This window comes from Rhodnius prolixus, unplaced genomic scaffold (genome assembly GCF_049639745.1).
Source record: "Rhodnius prolixus isolate KJV_2025 unplaced genomic scaffold, Rpr scaffold_2, whole genome shotgun sequence".
Taxonomy (NCBI): domain Eukaryota; kingdom Metazoa; phylum Arthropoda; class Insecta; order Hemiptera; family Reduviidae; genus Rhodnius; species Rhodnius prolixus.
This window is the reverse complement of record NW_027411592.1, coordinates 42,941,847-42,962,002: the sequence shown is the minus strand read 5'-3', so window position 1 is coordinate 42,962,002 and position 20,156 is coordinate 42,941,847. Positions and strand designations below refer to the sequence as shown.

At 33.7% G+C, this 20,156-nt stretch overlaps 2 protein-coding genes across 5 annotated transcripts in view; both read left to right on the top strand.

The window, feature by feature from the left end:
• Positions 1-20,156, top strand: part of Nca (neurocalcin homolog) — a 430,495-nt gene that overhangs the window by 239,131 nt on the left and 171,208 nt on the right. The gene's annotated exons all lie outside the window — the stretch shown is intronic.
• The window catches only part of LOC141449705 (neuronal calcium sensor 2), a 419,318-nt gene that overhangs the window by 238,940 nt on the left and 160,222 nt on the right, over positions 1-20,156 (top strand). For 2 of the 3 annotated variants that reach the window (XM_074119368.1, XM_074119367.1), the window contains exon 5: positions 11,128-11,271. The gene's annotated coding sequence lies outside the window, so the exon portion shown is untranslated. Of the gene's footprint in view, positions 1-10,980; positions 10,997-11,127; positions 11,272-20,156 lie in introns of those variants that run through there. The other variant, XM_074119369.1, reaches the window with a different exon arrangement.

Here is a 20,156-nt window from a genome sequence, read left to right as displayed (position 1 = left end):
ATATTGGGGAAGAAATAGTAGTCCAAGGGAGCCAAGTCTGGAGAATAGGTGGGATGTGAAACGAGTTGGAACCCAAATTCCATTAATTTTGCGACCACAACTGCTGAGGTGTGAGCTGCTGCGTTGTCGTGATGGAAAAGGACTTTTTTGTGGGCCAATCGTGGGCGTTTTTCTTGCAGCTCGGTTTTCAAACAGTCCAATAACGATGAATAATATGCACCAGTAATAGTTTTACCCTTTTCCAGATAGTCGATGAGGATTATTCCTTGCGAATCCCAAAAGACAGTCGCCATAATCTTTCCGGCCGAAGGAACGGTCTTCGCCTTTTTTGGCGCAGATTCCCCCTTGGTAACCCATTGTTTAGATTGTTCTTTGGTCTCAGGAGTGTAGTGATGTATAAGTCCTGCGGATTCTTCTGGAACAGCTGCAAACCGTCCTTGCAACACTTCACACGATTTCGTTTTTGGTCAAGCGAGAGCAATCGCGGCACCCATCTTGCGGATAGCTTTGTCATGTCCTATTGTTGATGCAAAATATTATGTACCCGTTCATTCGAGATGCCCACAGCACTAGCAATCTCACGCACCTTCACTCTTCTGTCATCCATCACCATATCATGGATTTTATCAATGATTTCTGGAGTAGTAACCTCAACAGGGCGTCCAGAACGTTCAGCGTCACTTGTGCCCATATGGCCACTCCGAAAATTTTGAAACCACTTATAAACTGTTCTAATCGAAGGTGCAGAGTCACCATAATGTTTATCAAGCTTCTCTTTAGTCTCCTGAGGCGTTTTGCCTTTCATAAAGTAGTGTTTAATCAACACACGAAATTCTTTTTCGCCCATTTTTTGAAAATCACTCGACTTCCTCGATTCAAACGAATGCCAAACACAAAGAAATAGACCGATCTGGCTGAAACTTGGTGTTTGTTCTTCCAAGAGATGCTACTAACTAAACATAACCTCGATAAGCGCCAGTGGTGCTATCTCTCTGACTTTGCACGGACTTTTCAAACGACCCTCGTATTTCCTCCACTCTATACAGTGCTTGCTTGTTCCAACTGCAATTATTTCTTACAATGATAAGATCTCTAGCTTTGTGGCCACACAGCTAATGGCAGTACAAAATATTTGATTTAAATTTTTAAAGATTAAAGAATACATCAAAAATATTTTTAAATCAATTAATAACTTTTTGAAGTATTCAAAATTAAAAAATTAACCAACAATTAATCTAGTCAAGACGTAGCATTAATATTAATTGGCAAGAAATAATAAATGATTAAGTGTTATTTACATGCAAGATAATACATAAATTGAAATTAATAATAGTAAATTAATATTAAAATTAAATAATTAGGTAATAAGTCTTACTTTGTTTAAAGAATATAAAAATTCATCTGCAAAAAAAAAAAACTTGGTCACACTGCTCAGATAATCTTAATAATTTACCAGCTGATCTGCCTGGCTAGTTACCAGCGGCCATCTTTAATTCGTTAGTGGTGTCTCTTTATTAACGTGATTTTTAAAGTGAATATTATTGTGAATTAAAGTGAAGTTCTATTTGATAAATTGTGTTTAAGTTATACTTAGTGCGTGATATTGAGTTTTAGTGCAAATAGTGTTGTGAAATATTTTAAAGGGAAGGGATTAGCTATGAGGTTAGCATACTGGACTCCCACGCGGAGGTCCCGGGTTCGAATCCAGCAGCTGACCCTTAGATTTTCTCTTCCTAGGAGCTTCTTACAGCTCACTGTCCTGTGATGGACAGTGTTGTCTGTAACGAGAGAACACTGTCCGGAGGCCGGCAGTGCACTGGAAAAAGCTCCGGGCGCTAATGACCTCAGCTGTTGATGCGCCAAAAAAAAAAAAAAAAAAAAAATATTTTAACTAGTGTCAAGTGCTATTGGACTAGTGATCTATTGAGATGCTGATGAACTTGGATATTCTTTAAACAAGGTAAGACTTTATTATTAATTACATTTTAAATTTCTATTATATTATTATGTTTGCATGCTAATAACATTTAATGATTTAATTATTACTTACAAATTAATAATAACGCTACGTCTTGGCTACGTTCAGTGTAACTTAGTTCTTTAATTTTGTGTACTACAAAAAGCATTTAATTTGATTTCTAAATCTTTTTCATGCATTCTTTGTTTACCAAAATCGTTTTTTAGAATATGGTAAAATTTTTGTATTTATTCTTTAATATTTTCTTTTTTACCGACCAAGAGTTTCAAATTAGCTATCTTTGTTTCCTAATTGCTTTTTGGAATTTCTTTACAACCTTTTTATGATGTATTCTTTATTCTTTTCATTTTAATCGACCTTAAGTTCAAAATAATTCTTTGTTTTCCCAAGTGGTTTTAACCAGTATCTTTTATAAGATTATTTGATGTCTGTAAGTTGGCGATGGTTTTGTTAATGACATTATGTCGTAAGTAGCCAACATCTTTATACTGGGTTTAGGTCTGCCCATAGAGTAGATATTGAAGAGTATAGGACTTAATATGCGAGTAGTCTTGCGAGTAATGATATTAAATTTTATCTAGAAAGTTAGGCCTTGTAAAAAGGACCGTATGATTTGAATAATGTAAGTAAGAGCGCAAGTCTACCTAATTTTGTAAAGTAGTCCAGCAAGTCAAAATAGTCAGATACATCAGCTAAATCAAGTTATATAGCTTTCTGTTTTCTTCATGATATGTTCAGTTACTCGCTTAACTTGATGTTATTGATAAATGCTTTGACCTGAACCCAAATTGGTGAGATGGTATTTTGTGAGTCAGTCAAGTTATGCAATAGTTGGTAGCAGATAAATTTGTCCAATCATAATTATTTAAATGAATTCATAAATAACCAATGCTTGTCGACAGTAGCGTAGCACTTTGAGTCGATTACTTTACTATGAATTTTTCAAATTGCTTTAATTTGTCTCACCCTTCCTTTGTGGAAGTATTACAATCGTGCAGATTTTCGATATGCCGGAAATAAATAATTTTCGGTCGTTGAACAAGACGGAAGTAGTTGGTACAAACCCTTCTATGTGAACCTCTTTTTTTTTATTGTATCAATGCTGAAATAAAATTAAAGAATCCTAGTAGGTATTTAAGGGATATGCAGGTTATTGGGCGTTGGTAATGTTTTAGAATTGTAAAATGGAAGCTGTGAGAACGTAAGTAGGAAAACTGAATCATTCAATCAGTTTACTTGTTATTAAATTAAATATTGAATATGAGATTCTAATAGTTTAACAAATGATGCGTAAATAAATAAAATCTTAGATAGAACACTATTAGTAGCAGAGAACATGCTACACACTTGTTACATTCATTCTTTTTGTTGTGAGGTCTGCTCAGCTGTGTCGGTGCTTTGGTACGGAATGACTTTAAAGAGTGTATCAGAGTTATTGGTTATTTGGTCTATAATAGTGTTTTGGCGAATGGATTTCTGTTTGTATATTTCTAAGATGTCCGTAAGTCTTCCTTTTTGCCTGACTGAAACAGAGTCATTGTGTTGTTGATACTGTCCAGCTGATGACTGTGTTTGATAAGGTGGTTTGCGTAAGTTATGTTTGTACGAGCGGATGTGTTCTTTGTATCTGTCTTAGATTTCTCTCCCACACTGGTTAATATAAGTAACTATCATAGTCTGGACAAACTAGTTTGTGAATACTGCTTTGTCATTAGGGTCGTTAGTTTCGAATAGTGCACAGTTTCCCAGTCGTTGTTGTTGTTGATCCTAAACAAAACTAACAAACCAGAAAAGCGATGCCAAAAATGATCAAAAACGGCATTTTCAAAAATTGTTGTTTATCTCGTTTCTCTTCTACTTCTGGTTGTTGTTATCTTTTTTGGAAACAACGTAGCGCCTAAACGCGTGAACCGATTTTCATGAATATGAGGAGTCATTCGATTCGGAATTTCACGTAGACGTGCCTTTTGGTGGTCTCAAAGTTGTACATGCAATTGAAGAGGAGTTAGCCTCATTTAATTATGCCCCCCCCTCTTGAACATTTATTACTAATAACTATAAAAATGTTATCCCAATTTTGATAACATTTTGCAGGATATTCGAGTTAGGGTACTTACACCTACTAACGGGTAGTATTGCAATTGTTTATAATTATTGAAGCGTGAACCGGTTTTTTTAAGAATGAATTGTCATTTGATTAAAAATTTCGTGTAGATTTTCATTTTAGAGGTCTCTACGTTGCACATATTATAGAGGGGAGCTTCCTTTAAAGCTATTAATTCTAATAACTCTGAAAATCTTAGATGTTTTGATTCTGAAAAAGTTTGGCAAGAAGTAGTTTGAGTTACCATACGTGACATTTCAGTACCTTCCGCTCTTAGAACTTATTAAGGAGAAGTACTGGCATCGTTTAAATAATCGACGAGTGTACTGATTTTTATAAATGAACTGTAATGTAGAAATTTCTTTTTGGGTACTCTATTGTATATACTTTTAGGAACGGTGTTGGCTCCCCAGGTAAGAAGATCCCCTCCTGAACTAATATTAAATAATAACTCAGTAAATCTTGACCATATTTTAATAAAATTTGCCAGAAAAAGAAGTGGCAAGGCAATTATTGAAATTGTAAACCAGCCTAATTATTCTAGAAATTCCAAAATTTATTTATCATTAGATAGATTTAAAGTTGTTCAAATCGTGAAACAAAAAGGTAAAAATCTATCCAAAAGGTACAAAAATCTCTTTTAACAGAATCTTACAGTTTAAAAAGTTAAGTATAAAGGTTGATTAAACGCCAAAAGGTACTCAAATGAGCAGGTACCCATCACTTCATTCATACCTAAGCTTGTAATTTCAGCCATTTAGAAACGTACAAAAAAGCTTATGTTTTATTCAACTTTTATAGCAATAGTATCACTTAAATAACTTTGCTGCATTACATCTACGGTAACATTGTTTAGAATTTACTAGATGTTACAGACGCTTACGTATGCTGGCCATTTTCAAATACAAAATATTTGTTCAGTATAATGTGTAACATCCATTTAACTTAGAGTGCAAGTTTAGTGCAGGTTTTTCTTTAAGGTTTAAATGATAAAAATATGTTTTATTTAAAATCCTTTTCCTGATATATGATTTTAAAAGAATTCTGGTCCAGAAAATCTCTAGTTTTGAGCGCTTGGAGTTCACTTATTGACTTGGAGCAACTTTAACCAAACTCATTTCTTGGTCAAAATCCGATTTTTAGATTTCTTTTTGCGTAAAATTACATTAAAGAGTCAAGGGAAGGGATTAGCTATGAGGTTAGCATACTGGACTCCCACGTGGAGGTCCCGGGTTCGAATCCAGCAGCTGACCCTTAGATTTTCTCTTCCTAGGAGCTTCTTACAGCTCACTGTCCGGTGATGGACAGTGTTGTCTGAAACGAGAGAACACTGTCCGGAGGCCGGCAGTGCACTGGAAAAAGCTCCAGGCTCTAATAACCTCAGCTGTTGATGCGCAAAAAAAAAACATTAAAGAGTCTTCCTGTGCCCCGCACCACCTTCTTAGCCTACGTTTTCTTCGGACATGGAAAATATGCCTTGTCTCCTTGGGCATCCTTAATTCACTATAGCTTGCTATAAATTTTATTTGGGTAAGCATAATTAAATTTGCTTCCATGTTTTTCATATAACTGTTATTTCACGCCTCCTGAATTTGGCAGGATGTTAAATATGACAGTATTGGTTTTATTGAACAAAATTAGAACAGAGAATTTTGAGAAAAAAACTACTTTTTTTAGTAAACATATCCGCAGTTGCGTTTCTTCATCATACTGTGTAGTACTGATAGGTTATCCGCCATTCATTGTTAATCAGATTTTCTACGACCACTTCGCTCATTCAACACCCTCTAGTATTCGGAAAGTACGCCGTACAGCTACTTAGGGAGTCCTCCAGAAAACATAAAGCCATGTTTTTTGCGTTTTGAGTATATATCGTGAAGATTTGCATGGAAATAGTTTGTGCATATTTTGAGGTAACTTTCATTTTTCCTAACCAATCAAATTGATAAAGATCTTCTGATTGGGAAGTATTTATTAGCTGATTGCAGTTGATGAGAGGTTCTCTTTCATTCACTACAGGCCACAGTGTGATCTTAGCTGTTCTGTAGCGGCAACTGCAGCGAATGGCTGCTTTTGTATTCATAATTTCGCCAGTCATATTTGTTCGATCCCCATTATATATCTCAGTAATCTTCCCATGGTCTTCCATGGTCTATTCAAAAATATATTTATCGATATTTACGTCACCGAATCTCATTATCTTTTTCTCGATAACAATAAAACTTGACTGTACTAGCTATATCGAACAGTATACAAAACTTTATTTTATAAGACTTTTATGTCGAATAAATTCACTTTAGTAGATCGCATATACATGTATTTTAGATATAATAAAACATTACCAGTAGGGCTGTTATTTCTTAAAGCGCGCACTTTGAGCTCATTCGCTTCACTACTTCTCTTTCACTAAGTGATAAAGTTTGTGATCGGTCACGCCACCCTACTAGTTTGACAAGTGGAAATTCAGAAGTGAAATTGGATTTGCTGTATCGTGATGTAGGGCTCCTCCTTATTTCTTTTAACCTTATTTCACATTGCTGTTTAGAATTTATTTGGAATTGATTTTTTAAAATTATGAAATATTTTTTTTTTTTTAATTTTACCATAATTTCCTGAGAAAAAAGAAATATACGTTAATTTCCTTTATAACTTTTTTGAAAATGTTATGAAATTTTTTTATGGAATTTCAGGGTTACAGAAAATAATGATTGCTGATAATAAGCTGAATAACAGGTTTAAAAAATATGTTGTACAGCATCGGTGCCATAGATATTTGGAATAGTCAAGATCCAGTCTTGCTAAAGAACAACCTCACCAATTTAAAAATTGCATTTCAGAATAACCTTTTGCGTAAAGATGTAGATAATGTTCTGAATTCTAGGTTTAACTTCCACTACAGGTTAGTAAGTGCTTTAGGCATCGAGGAGCATTTTCTTAATGTCAACATGAACATTGCTATTTTAAGATTATTTGTACAGTTAAGGCTTGTTAGCAATAAATCTTCTAGATTTTTCATAATGGGGAGGAAATTTAAATTTAAGCCAGAAAACCTCTGTTTTACCTGTTCCTTGTTTAAATCTGACATGTTAGAACATTTCTTAATAGAATGCCCTTACTACAGTCCCTTAAGGTATCAACATTTAAATAAATATACGAGGGGGTACCCAAAAATAACCGGAATTGCGTTGCCGCGCATGGAGCTTATGTAGTACGCATTTCTGCCGCTAGACGTGTATAGCGCAATTCCTTGCCAGTTCAGTCCTGCCTGTGTTGTCTGCCTGGCTTGTTCTGTTCATCTGCAGTGATTGTTTTTACCAGCGCTGTTTTGTTCTTTTTTCGTTTTTTATGATGGCAAGTTTAAGTGAACAACGTGCAGCTCTGAAATTTTGTTTTCTACTCGGCAAAAATGCTGCCGAAAGTGTTTTAATGTTGAAAACAGCTTACAAAGATGACGCTATGGGAAAAACTCAAGTATACGAGTGGTTTACTCGGTTCAAAAATGGCGACATGTCGATTGATGACAAACCTCGTTCTGGACGTCCATCAACTGCCCGAATCGACGAAAATGTTGAAAAAATTCGAGAGCTGGTGTTCACAGACAGTCGACAGACAATTGATCAACTGTCAGAGAGTAGTGGGTTATCTTGGAGCTCGGTTCAGCGAATTTTAACGGAAGATTTGGAGATGAAAAGGGTTGCTGCCAAGTTTGTTCCTCGAGTTCTGACTGACAATCAAAAAAAACATCGAGTTGAAACATGTCGTGCTTTGAAACAACAGCTTGAAACTGATCCAGACTTTCTGTCAAAGGTCATTACTGGTGATGAGTCATGGTGCTATGGTTATGACCCAGAAACAAAGCAACAGTCGAGCCAATGGAAGACGTCATCTTCACCCCGATCAAAAAAATGTCGTCAAGTCAAACATCATAACAATGCTGATTTGCTTTTTTGATGCCAAAGGCGTAGTCCATTCAGAGTTTGTCCCCCCAGGTCAGACCGTCAATCAAACCTTGTATTTGGAAGTTTTGAAAAGATTGCGCAATAGTGTTCGCCAAAAAAGACCCGATTTGTGGCAAACAGGAGACTGGTTCTTCCACCACGACAATGCACCTGCACACACAGCCATCTCTGTTACACAGTTTTTGGCTAAAAATGGCATGGTTCCGCTGCCCCACGCACCTTACTCGCCTGACCTGGCTCCGTGCGACTTTTTCTTATTTCCACGCATGAAAAAGGGCATGAAAAAGGTCACCGATTTGACAACATTGAAGAGGTCAAGAAAAAAACGAAGAAGGAGCTGTCAGCCATTTCTAAAGATGACTACAAAAAATGTTTCGAACAGTGGAAGCACCGGTGGGACAAATGTATTAGTTGTAATGGAGAGTATTTTGAAGGGGATAAGGTTGTTCTGTAAAAAATTTGTAAATAAATAGCTTTTAAAAAATAATTCCGGTTTTTTTTTGGGTACCCCCTCGTACATTGGAAATAGTTTCCCTTTTGACTTTCCGCTCTAAATTAGAGTTACAGAATTTGTACCATTTTGTAACTCAAGCTTTGGAAAAGCGGCAAGAAGCAGGTGAAATATTAGGGCTCAAGTAAAGTTCTCAGTTGAGATTATTAATTAGAAAATAAATTGAAGTAATAATAATTTTTAGGGAAAGGTATCACATTATTTTTGTTTATGTTTATATTACTCGTATATTATTTTTACATTATATTCATTTCATGTAGTACATTGCAGTTTATTTAAGTTTAGCCAACTCATTGCAGAAAGTTGTAAACATATAAGCAATAAAGTTATTTATTTATCTATTTATGATAAGCTGAACAAATTATCTGGAAGTCAAATTGTTAACAAATTGGATTAATAAAAGTAAAGCAATTGCCTATTTTTTCAGGCGGGGCTTAACGTCCAATTACCAATTAGGTGTCGTGGACGGAGGCGACTAGCTGTAAAGTTTCCATATTAACCACTAAATAAAATCCAAGGCCTAAAGACGGGAAATCGAACCCAGTACCACAATACATATTAGCTTTACAGGTTTCGCCTCTAACCACTCGGCTACCGTGGTGCCAACTGTTATTCAAATTATTGCTAGTTGAAACTTTTACCAATTGAGTTTAAATTTTCTACTTTCTTGTCACGTGGATTAACCCATGTTTATATTTGGGTTTCTTATAATACTTTGCTCAGCTTATCTACGATTCTTCTTATTTTCATATTCGTCAACCTTTATCTGCGACATAACCTCGTAACCTCCTGCTGAATCTCTCCAGTTATCCATTTCAGTCGCCAAATTTTTTGCATTTTCTGTCATTTTAGTGCCGATCTAAATATTGATGCTTCTTAAATTAGAATTTAATATCCCAATCGCTCTCCTTAAGTTCGCATTCACTTTTCCATTTTCATTTCCGATATTACGTCTCTTTGTTGATAGGAGCACAGGTATTTTAAGCAAATTACTTTATTTTTAATTTTTAAGAATCAATGTCGCATTTGTTTAGGATTCATTCTTATGCACTTCTTATTTTTTAATTTTTGTTTAATATTTACTTTCAATAATAACTTATATTCTTTAGCCTGCTTTCTAACCGTATTATTTATGTATTCGTCATAATTTGCAATCAAGAATATTTTAATAAAACTTGTGGACATTTGATTCGGCTAATTTGAAAGCCTGCTTTGCACTTAGGACAGGATATTTTTGATAAAAACTGCACTTATTCATTCCTTGAGACTGTGCGTTTCATAGATTGAAAAACGCTATATTAAAAAGATACGAGAAACTCACCAATTTATTATAAATGTATATATCATCACATTGAATGGTTACAGACTTTTTTTATAGATAGTATTTTTTCTCTTTACTACTTTATATAAAGTTTTTAAAATGAATTCCTCCCTGGCCAGCAATTCACTCACTTATTGCGTTAGTGTTCATAAATCGATAAGGCTTAAGTGGAGGCAATGCTCAGCCACCACGCGCTACTTTAAACATTCAGATGGTGAGAGCGCTTCATGTATAGCTCTCTTCGTCATCTGCCAATCCTCTCTCACTTTACCTGATTTACAAATAAGAAGGTTTGACGAGAGAAATTGTCCTCTTCAACAGTTGGAAATTTTATCTGCTTTAGTAAGTTTTTTAATATATATATAGCTTGATAAGCTCGGAAGAGGTTTTTAGTAGCTAACCTAATTTATAATATTGAATACTGTAAATTTTATTTACTTTTCACAATGATATTTAATTTGATATATATATGATATATATATATATTCTAGTAGCTTGATAAGCTCGGAAGCGGTTTTTAGTAGCTAACCTAATTTATAATATTGAATACTGTAAATTTTATTTACTTTTCACAATGATAATTAATTTGATATATATATATATGATATATATATATATATATATATATTCTAGTAGCTTGATCAGCTCGGAAGCGGTTTTTAGTAGCTAACCTAATTTATAATATTGAATACTGTAAATTTTATTTACTTTTCACAATGATATTTAATTTGATATATATATATATATGTATGATATATATATATATATGATATATATATATATATATATATATATATATATTCTAGTAGCTTGATAAGCTCGGAAGCGGTTTTTAGTAGCTAACCTAATTTATAATATTGAATACTGTAAATTTTATTTACTTTTCACAATGATATTTAATTTTAAAATGTATGATTTGTCAAATGATGTACTTGTAATAAATAATACTTATATCTTGTTTGTCTATTCTTTGAAGTGGTTGAACGTTTTCCGTTTAAATGTTCTTTTCTTTTTATTCACATATTTATTCACTTCATATTTTCTTTTATTATTTATTTATGACCATTTTTTGCAAAATAATCATATGTTTAAAACAAAAATAATTGAAGAGTTTGAAAGAAAAGTATGTTTCTTTTAGGAAATCTTAAATAAAGAGCAGTTGAATTATTTTATCCCGCATTTAACATTGTAAACTTCTCTTAAAAACATAATCAGTACAAATCTTAACTTAAGCTTATTTTTTTTCATTTTTAGATGGAAGATAATATTCTGCCTTAACGAGGTTCTGTCAACTACTGTATTTAAAAGAAACCTGGAAGATGGTGATGAAATATCGTCACAAGTCAGTGATGCTGTAACTTGGTGCCTTCTTTTTATGGAGCAGTTCATCAGATTCAAGTAAGCATTTCATTGCTTATAATTTATTAAAGTTTATCACTTACCTCAAAATTACTGAAAATAAAAATTGTAGATATATAAGTATTGGTAATATTTCCCGCTGGTTGTTAATGCAGTAAAAGGTATTGGCACTTTCAGTTGATGGTATTCATTGATTCTCTAAGTAAAATGTTAGGTTGGCAGTACTGGATATTTTTAGTGTTTATCCGTCTTAGCAGCACGTCTGTTTATTGCATTCCCGAAAGGTTTTGGACTAATCCATCATCACAGGTAGATTTATCAGATGGGTGTAGAAACTTCAACTTCACTGATGTTACCATCTCGTACTACACTTGCTTACTCAGCAAGACAAGTGACTGACAGCAGGCAATGCAGTCCAAGTTTCAGCACCAAACTGATTCATCCATTTATGATTATGGATGAAACTTTAATAATAATTTTATTATTATTATCTTCATTCTGATACTGAATACTTTTAAATTTAAGTATCAGATTAATATTAGACATATTTTCAAATATGTTGTTATTTAATGGTTATGTAGGTATTTAAAGATTTCTTATGAAACATGTTCACTCTAGTCTATAATATTGAAAAAGCAGCACAACAAAAATGGCAGACAGATTACAGTAATGGTAATAAAGGGAGATTCTATAAAACTATGGCAGATCAGTTACCTAGACAACCATGGTTTAAGGGAACTGTCACTAATAAATGGGTTGTTACGACAATAAGCAGGCTGAGAGCGAACCACGCGGTGTGCGGATCGTATCTACACAGGATCAACAAAAGGTCCTCTCCTCTTTGCGTAGATTGCAATGAGGAGGAGGATTTCAAACATATAATAATGATATGTCCACGTTATGTGGTAGAAAGGAAACGAATGTTTTTAGATGCACCATTTCGCTACGAAGACATAATATTCTCCACTAACATACATGTTCTTAAGTCTATAGCAGAGCTAGCAATGAAATATGAATGTATTTAAAAGTTATAGAATGAATGCAAGAAAATGATTTGAGAAGGATTACGTGATTTTAATTTCGGATAAGCTATAAGGATGGCAGGAATATAGAGTACTGATCTATCCATTAGTTGTAACTTTGTATGTAAATAGTTGTATGTAGTAGAGGGATGAATGTGTGAAGCGAAGGTATTTATAAGTAAGAATGGAGAGTGAGTGATATTCTAGTGATAAGCACCTAGACGATGCTGGAAAGCCAATGCCAAAAAAAGAAAAACTAGTCGTCCAATAAAAACTCAAATACACGAATAGCTCTGCTTTTCCTTATTTCTTTTCACACAGAACTGATATTATTTTTTATGTAAGCCCCTTTCCGGTATTTAGTCATAAAAATACAACATTAGTTTATCAGGCGATGATTTTAACAATTTGGGGGGGGGCCTTGCTCAAAATATGTATTTTGACTGCATTAAAAAATAAATTTTAATTACATTTAATTTGAAAGAGGATCCCCAATTCTTTTTAATTGTTTTTTTATTAGCTCAACTAATTGAAAAGTATTTTATAAACAAACGCTTTTATTTTATCCTGTGCTACGGTCAACTCGCCACCACTTACATAATAATTAACGATCTTTGTTAATGAATAAGCCCAGCTTAAAGCTTGGATTTAATAAAAAGCTTACAGTTCAATTTTACTTTACAACTTTTTTTTTAATTAATCTAAACAATTTTGTAAATTGTGTTTAACTACAAATTTTAACGAATCATATTTGTCTTTTATTTCCCATTTTGTAGAAGTTAATTTTCCATTTTACAAAGCCAGAATAATTGTTTTTACATTAAATTGGAAATTAAGTACAGATTTCTTTACTCTGGTATTTTTTCTGGGAGAGAGACTCAAATCCATAAAAATGATGAAGTGTGGTTGATATTTGACAGTAATATTATTTCAGGAGCAAAAAATAGCTACATTTCTGGTGTGAACAAACAACTTTTTAAGTAGTTCTAATTTACAAATTTTCTTTTAGATTTGAGAAGAGATAGTGCCGATCTGCCTGTTTTCTTTAATTTTGCTAATTTAGGTTCCACATTCTGATTCTGGTTAATATTGGCACTAACTAAGTGATGGCGCTTTACAAGATTTCAAAGAAAAGTTATAGTTTTACACATAATATGTGTAATATGATTGCATAAGTTAGCAAAGAATCGTCGAAACTTCCGGTTCACTTTTTTACTTCTTTTTTTGGCGCGTAAACGAAACATTTAAACTCGAACCTTTTTCTATTTTTGTTTTTGTTTTTGAGTTCCGGCGGATAAATGTAGATATATACATACATAAAATGTAAGATTGTTTTCAAGAAGTTCATTTGAATTGTATAATAAAACATCTACTTGGATGGATTTGAAGACCGATTGCCCTATTTTTTTAAACATTTAACTTACCTGGGTAAAATATGAAAAAGAAAAAGATTCATACATTTATTTATTCATGAGATTGGCTGGTGCGTGAATATAATACGCAGTTACGACTAGCGTACTAAAGAAAAACAAATCGATAACTAGATTGTACCTGCAGCCAGAACTGGCTTTCAAAGTATTTAGAATCTGTTTCAGATTTGTCGTTTAAATATTATGAAAGTAGATACTTTAAAGATTACATAATAATAATGTACGTATATTTAGGTGTGGGGTGTATACGAGGGTCGTTTGAAAAGTCCGTGCAAAAATAAAAACTACTTAATTTTTGGGGGTAAACCTTTTTTATTTTTCAACATAGTCTCCTTTTAGGCTTATACACTTCGTCCAACGCTGCTCTAGTTTGTTGATCTCTTCCGAATAATAGGATTTGTCCAAGTCTGAAAAATAGCCATTCGTTTCTGCAATCACCTCCTCGTTTGAATAAAATCTTTTTCCCGCCAGCCATTTCTTCATATTGGGGAAGAAATAGTAGTCCGAGGGAGCCAAGTCTGGAGAATAGGGGGGATGTGAAACGAGTTGGAACCCTATTTCCATTAATTTTGCGACCACAACTGCTGAGGTGTGAGCTGGTGCGTTGTCGGGATGGAAAAGGACTTTTTTGTGGGCCAATCGTGGGCGTTTTTCTTGCAGCTCGGTTTTCAAACGGTCCAATAACGATGAATAATATGCACCTGTAATAGTTTTACCCTTTTCCAGACAGTCGATGAGGATTATTCCTTGCGAATCCCAAAAGACAGTCGCCATAATCTTTCCGGCCGAAGGAACGGTCTTCGCCTTTTTTGGCGCAGATTCCCCCTTGGTAACCCATTGTTTAGATTGTTCTTTGGTCTCAGGAGTGTAGTGATGTATCCATGTTTCATTCACAGTGACGAAACGACGCTTAAAGTCCTGCGGATTCTTCTGGAACAGCTGCAAACCGTCCTTACAACACTTCACACGATTTCGTTTTTGGTCAAGCGTGAGCAATCGCGGCACCCATCTTGCGGATAGCTTTGTCATGTCCAAATGTTAATGCAAAATATTATGTACCCGTTCATTCGAGATGCCCACACCACTAGCAATCTCACGCACCTTCACTCTTCTGTCATCCATCACCATATCATGGATTTTATCAATGATTTCTGGAGTAGTAACCTCAACAGGGCGTCCAGAACGTTCAGCGTCACTTGTGCCCATATGGCCACTCCGAAAATTTTGAAACCACTTATAAACTGTTCTAATCGAAGGTGCAGAGTCACCATAATGTTTATTAAGCTTCTCTTTAGTCTCCTGAGGCGTTTTGCCTTTCATAAAGTAGTGTTTAATCAACACACGAAATTCTTTTTCGCCCATTTTTTGAAAATCAGTCGACTTCCTCGATTCAAACGAATGCCAAACACAAAGAAATAGACCGATCTGGCTGAAACTTGGTGTGTGTTCTTCCAAGAGATGCTACTAACTAAACATAACCTCGATACGCGCCAGTGGTGCTATCTCTCTGACTTTGCACGGACTTTTCAAACGACCCTTGTATTTCATCGCATTTTTCCATTTTTTTGTTTTGTTTTGTGGAGTTAATCGAATTGTGCATCGATAGGCTCGTATAAAACATGGAATATTTACCTGAATTCTTACACAAAACAAATATGTTAAATTCTGTTTTCTATACCTTTTTGATAATTTTTTTTTTGTAAATGAAGGGTTGAAAAGAAAAGAATTTTCTTCGTTAGATTTCGATGGCAACTGTTTAATTTTCTGGTACTGGCTAATCTGTTACTCTTATACCGGCCACTGTGTGTGGAGAGCCTGCACTCCTTCGCTGAGGCTATCCCGAACCACCTCAACCAACTCTTTGTTCTCTACCCCGTTTCCTCTCTTGGAACTTCCTGATCCAAAGTTCTCTTCGGCGTTCCTCTTTATCTAGTGTTTATTATTCTGTTCTCCTATAATTCCTCGCATTTTTAATATACCTAACTTTCGTTATATTCGCTTGCTGTCATTGCGGCCATTTAGACAGAATTCTGTTAGTGACTACAAAGTAGTCTAAGAACTACTAAGTAGTTCTGGCTGAGAGATTTTGACAAGACTATTTCTACCAGATTTGCTGGTATCGCGTAAAAGTGGTCTATTGTTAGGTCTTCATCTATTTCATCATGCATAAGCGCCTTTATTTAGTAGATGAAATTCATTGCTACTTAATATTCTAATAAAGCTTAACTATTGCGCTCGTACGCGTTCGACCCCTTGATAAAGTTGCTTCACCTATTGTTCTTAGTATAGTGGTGCTACACTGTATCTATGAATAATACATCGCAGCATTTATGAATATTTACTTTTAGAAGATTATTTTGAAGTATCTGGTGCATATTTTAAAAGTTTCCTTCAGTTTCGGAAAAATTTTGAGAATTATGAAGATTTTAATCCAATGAACGATTTTTTTAAAATGACATTTCCCTCCTAATTAATTAATTTTATTTATTTATTTTAACCTTTTTTTCATGGCACATCTTCAGTGCCACTTCGTCACCATTTATAAAACTGAACGAGACAAAATCTCAAAATATTACCTTCACTCTTCGACCTGTCTTTTATAATCCAATTCCAGTAGACAACGTAGACGCTTCTTAGGCTCTATATCGACAGAAAACTTACTTGGGGTCCTCATACAAGACTAGAGAGAACAGAATTCAACAGACGCTTCCGACAACTGAAAAGACAACTCGACAACAGATCAAAACTCACTCTCGACAACAAAATACTTATTTATGTAAGTATATTAAAGCACCAAAATATGGAATCGAACTGTGGGGTTCAACCTTCAATCTCCAAACCTTTAAAGGGTCCAGTCTTAGTAGTCTAAAATTCTTAGCTCAATAGCCAACGCTTCTTTCTACGTCACCAATCAAACTATTCACCCAGGCTTAAACATTCCTGCCTTCACAAAGCTGCAAATATTCCATCTTAACATACCAATTTCATCACATTCGCGGAGGAATATCAGCGGTGTATGTAGTGTTGAGTACAAGTCCCAAGGATCCACCTGAGGAACACCTGCACGAACTGGAAATGAAGTAAATAGTCCCATAAACGACATTTAGACAGGAATTTGGAGTGATATGATTAGAGAATTGGTAGGTATACTCTTGAATACAGAAGTAACCTAGGTGCCAGACACGCCGGAGTAACTCCTGGGCATTAATTTTTACAATAAATAATAAAATAAGGTATTTTTTCGCAGACTTTATCCGTCCTGGCGCGCATGTTTTGGCCGGGTTCGGATTCTCATCCATCATCCTCTTTGATTTAATCTCTGATGATGAATGGAAGAGGGAACCGGACATATCAATAAAAACACGTCACATACTACGATAGATAAAATAAACAATTTTTTAAAGTATTTTTTTAATGACCTCTTGGAAATGAATGAAAATGACTCAGTTATCGTTCTAGTGAGTGAATATTGGTAAATGTGTAAAGTAATTCTAATATTTATATTCATTCAGGCGAAAGATTCCTTCATTTATAAAAATTTCATATAAATTAATTTGGAGTTGGTCGGCAAAAGTGTAATTAATAGATGTGAAATTACAATCTGTTATATTAAATAAATGTAAATCAATCTTTTGTGTTTAGACTTTCATTAATTTTAATGATAACTGAAGCTCGTCGTCAAATTTGTAAATATTATAAATAGTTGAATAATTTTTATTTTTAATTGATTTTTTAAAATTTTAATTGATTAGATTAGCCAATTACAAGAGTAAGGATGTTCGGTAATGGCCTTAAAAAATTACAGCAACTTTTACTTGTGCTCTACGTTTCGGATGCCATTAGTGGCCTTTATCAGGAGCAGCCTTAAAAAGAGAAAGAGATTTAGTTAATTAAAAGATTATGAATCAGATTAGCTCTTACTGATTAGCGGGGTACAAAATCGTAACACTAATAGTTTTCTTCGGGGTAACCTTCAAAATCAATTGACCACTTGGGAAATTTAATTTTAGTGGAAGTTTTGCGATCGAGTAAAATTTGGAAGCATAAAAATTTTAGATTTTAGTTTTACTGCGTCACATTCAGTCTTATGAGTGTGAACGGATAGTTTTACCGACTATATGTTAAAAAAGGGGTGGTTTAAAAAATTATTTCAAAGAGGCAATTTTTATAATAATAATATGTATTTTGTTTACATAAAACATTTTACAATTGTGTACAAGTATACGCGATAAGTGCAGATGTTGGTGTACGCAAATTTAGTAAAAAAAGGCTTGAATGGTGTTTATCCAGCGATAAATCATTATTCGTGAGTCTTAGCAGTCTTCGAGGATTGAACGTAAGTTGACTTAGGGACTAGTTTGCTGCAAGAAGATTGGGGAATTTGGTGTTGCGAGGTTATGAATGGAAACTTGAGCTCTGTATGAATAGAGTAGCGAACCATAAAAAAAGAAGTGTTCGCAATTTACGAAGCATTTTGCACTGTAGCGGTTTTAATGTGTATACCTTGTATCGGATAGTTTACGAGTCCGTAAGTCCGTTTACGTGCAAGAAAAGCTATTCCTAGCTGTCCTTTATATTGCTATGTTATCTTAGAGTTTTTTTTTTTTTTACAATTTTGGCCCTAGCAGAGGGTTTCTTGTTTTTAAATCGAATTTAGTGGTCTCATGTAAAGACTCGAAAGTTCAAATTGATTGTTTATCGCATTTATAAAAGAGGATGTGCACTTTATTTTAAAGAAAATTTGGAAATATAATCTTTTTCTGCAACCATGTAGGGAAGTTCTCATTACTCAATTAAAATCAGCTGTGTAATGCCCAACTTCCCACACTAGTGGGGGGAAATTCCCATTAGTGTCACTTTCCGCACAAGTGAGTGGAAAAACTTTATTGTGCTTCCTTGATATAAGAAGTTTTGTTATTAACATAAATATTTTCTGTAAAACTTTAATAAGCTTATTTAACGTAACTAAATAATTAAAAAACGAATATTAAAAAATAAAATAAAAATTGAAAGGAATATAGAAATAAAAATAATACTTTAATAAATAATTAGATATTTTTAATTATAACAGTTAAAAAGGTTATAGTGTTACCTTATAGAAATTTAAAATGGATTCTAGTGATTCCTGTTTAGAAAACACTCCTCCATCAATAAAAGAAACAGCAGAAAATGTAATAAGTAATGTAAATACGTAAGTAATGTAAATAATTGTAATATAACAATAAATGTTTATAATAAATAAATTACTTTTTGTAGACTGTAAAAAATGAAATTTTTAATTTTATTAGTTAATAAATGGTTGCAGAAATTGTTATTTATTTAACAAGTGTGGAAAGTAGTACTTTTCCTCACGCGAGGCAGGGTTTGCACGCACGAGTGAGCGAAGCGATACGAGTGCAAGTGCAAATTGCCGAGTGTGAGGAAAATACTTTACACTAGAGTTAAATATTATATTTTTTCTGCAACCATTTATTAACTAATAAAATTAAAAATTTCATTTTTTACAGTCTACAAAAAGTAATTTATTTATTATAAACATTTATTGTTATATTACAATTATTTACATTACTCACGTATTTACATTACTTATTACATTCTCTGCTGTTTCTACAGTACTACTTTCCACACTTGTTAAATAAATAACTATTCATTCAAAAGAAATGAAAAAAAAAAAACATTTCAAAGTTTGATGTTTTTTAACAATTCGCTTTTTCGTGCAGTTTTTGACGATTAACCCTTCTACGACTATCCTATCGGGCAGTTTTAATTAGTTATCAAGGAGGTTATTTAAAAAACACAAAAAACAATATTCAAAGTAATAAAATATGAAAATGACATTTTATCTCTCTTGAATTCATTTCTGTCGATTTACCATATTGAAAACAATGGATTTGACGCAAGGATTTAGATTCGATTTGTGACTCTGACCAGTAACTTAATTTAGTTATAATTCAATTTAACCAGTAATAGTTATATGCTGTACGTGATGTCATGAAGTTGGGAGATGCTGCTGGTATAGTGTGGCAAGTTGGTGGCAAAATGAAAGAATTTACTTTTTGTGGTTTGGATTTAGAGATACTAGATCGGTAATAATTTCTACTGTTGCGATGGTTAGTGTGTTTATCCAGATATTCACTGGGGACTAAAAGTTTTTCTTTTCGGCAAGAACTAACTCTGCGAGCTGAAATCTATTTTGTTCTATAAAAATACAAACAAAGTTCAAATTATCGTTACAATTTGGGCATGTGTTAATACTTAAGACTAAGCTGGCTCGTTTCCTGTCTTATCAAGTATTTTTTGACTCCTTCTTCCTTTTTTTTTTTTTTTGAAAAAAAAGAGAAATTTCAATTTGAAAGTATCGCGTTGTTTGTATTTTTTAAATTCAAGGTGCGTGAACATCTGAGGTCCATTGGTAAAAGTGAAGGGACGGGGTTGAAATTTGGGACACCCCTGTTTTTGTGAAACCCTGTAG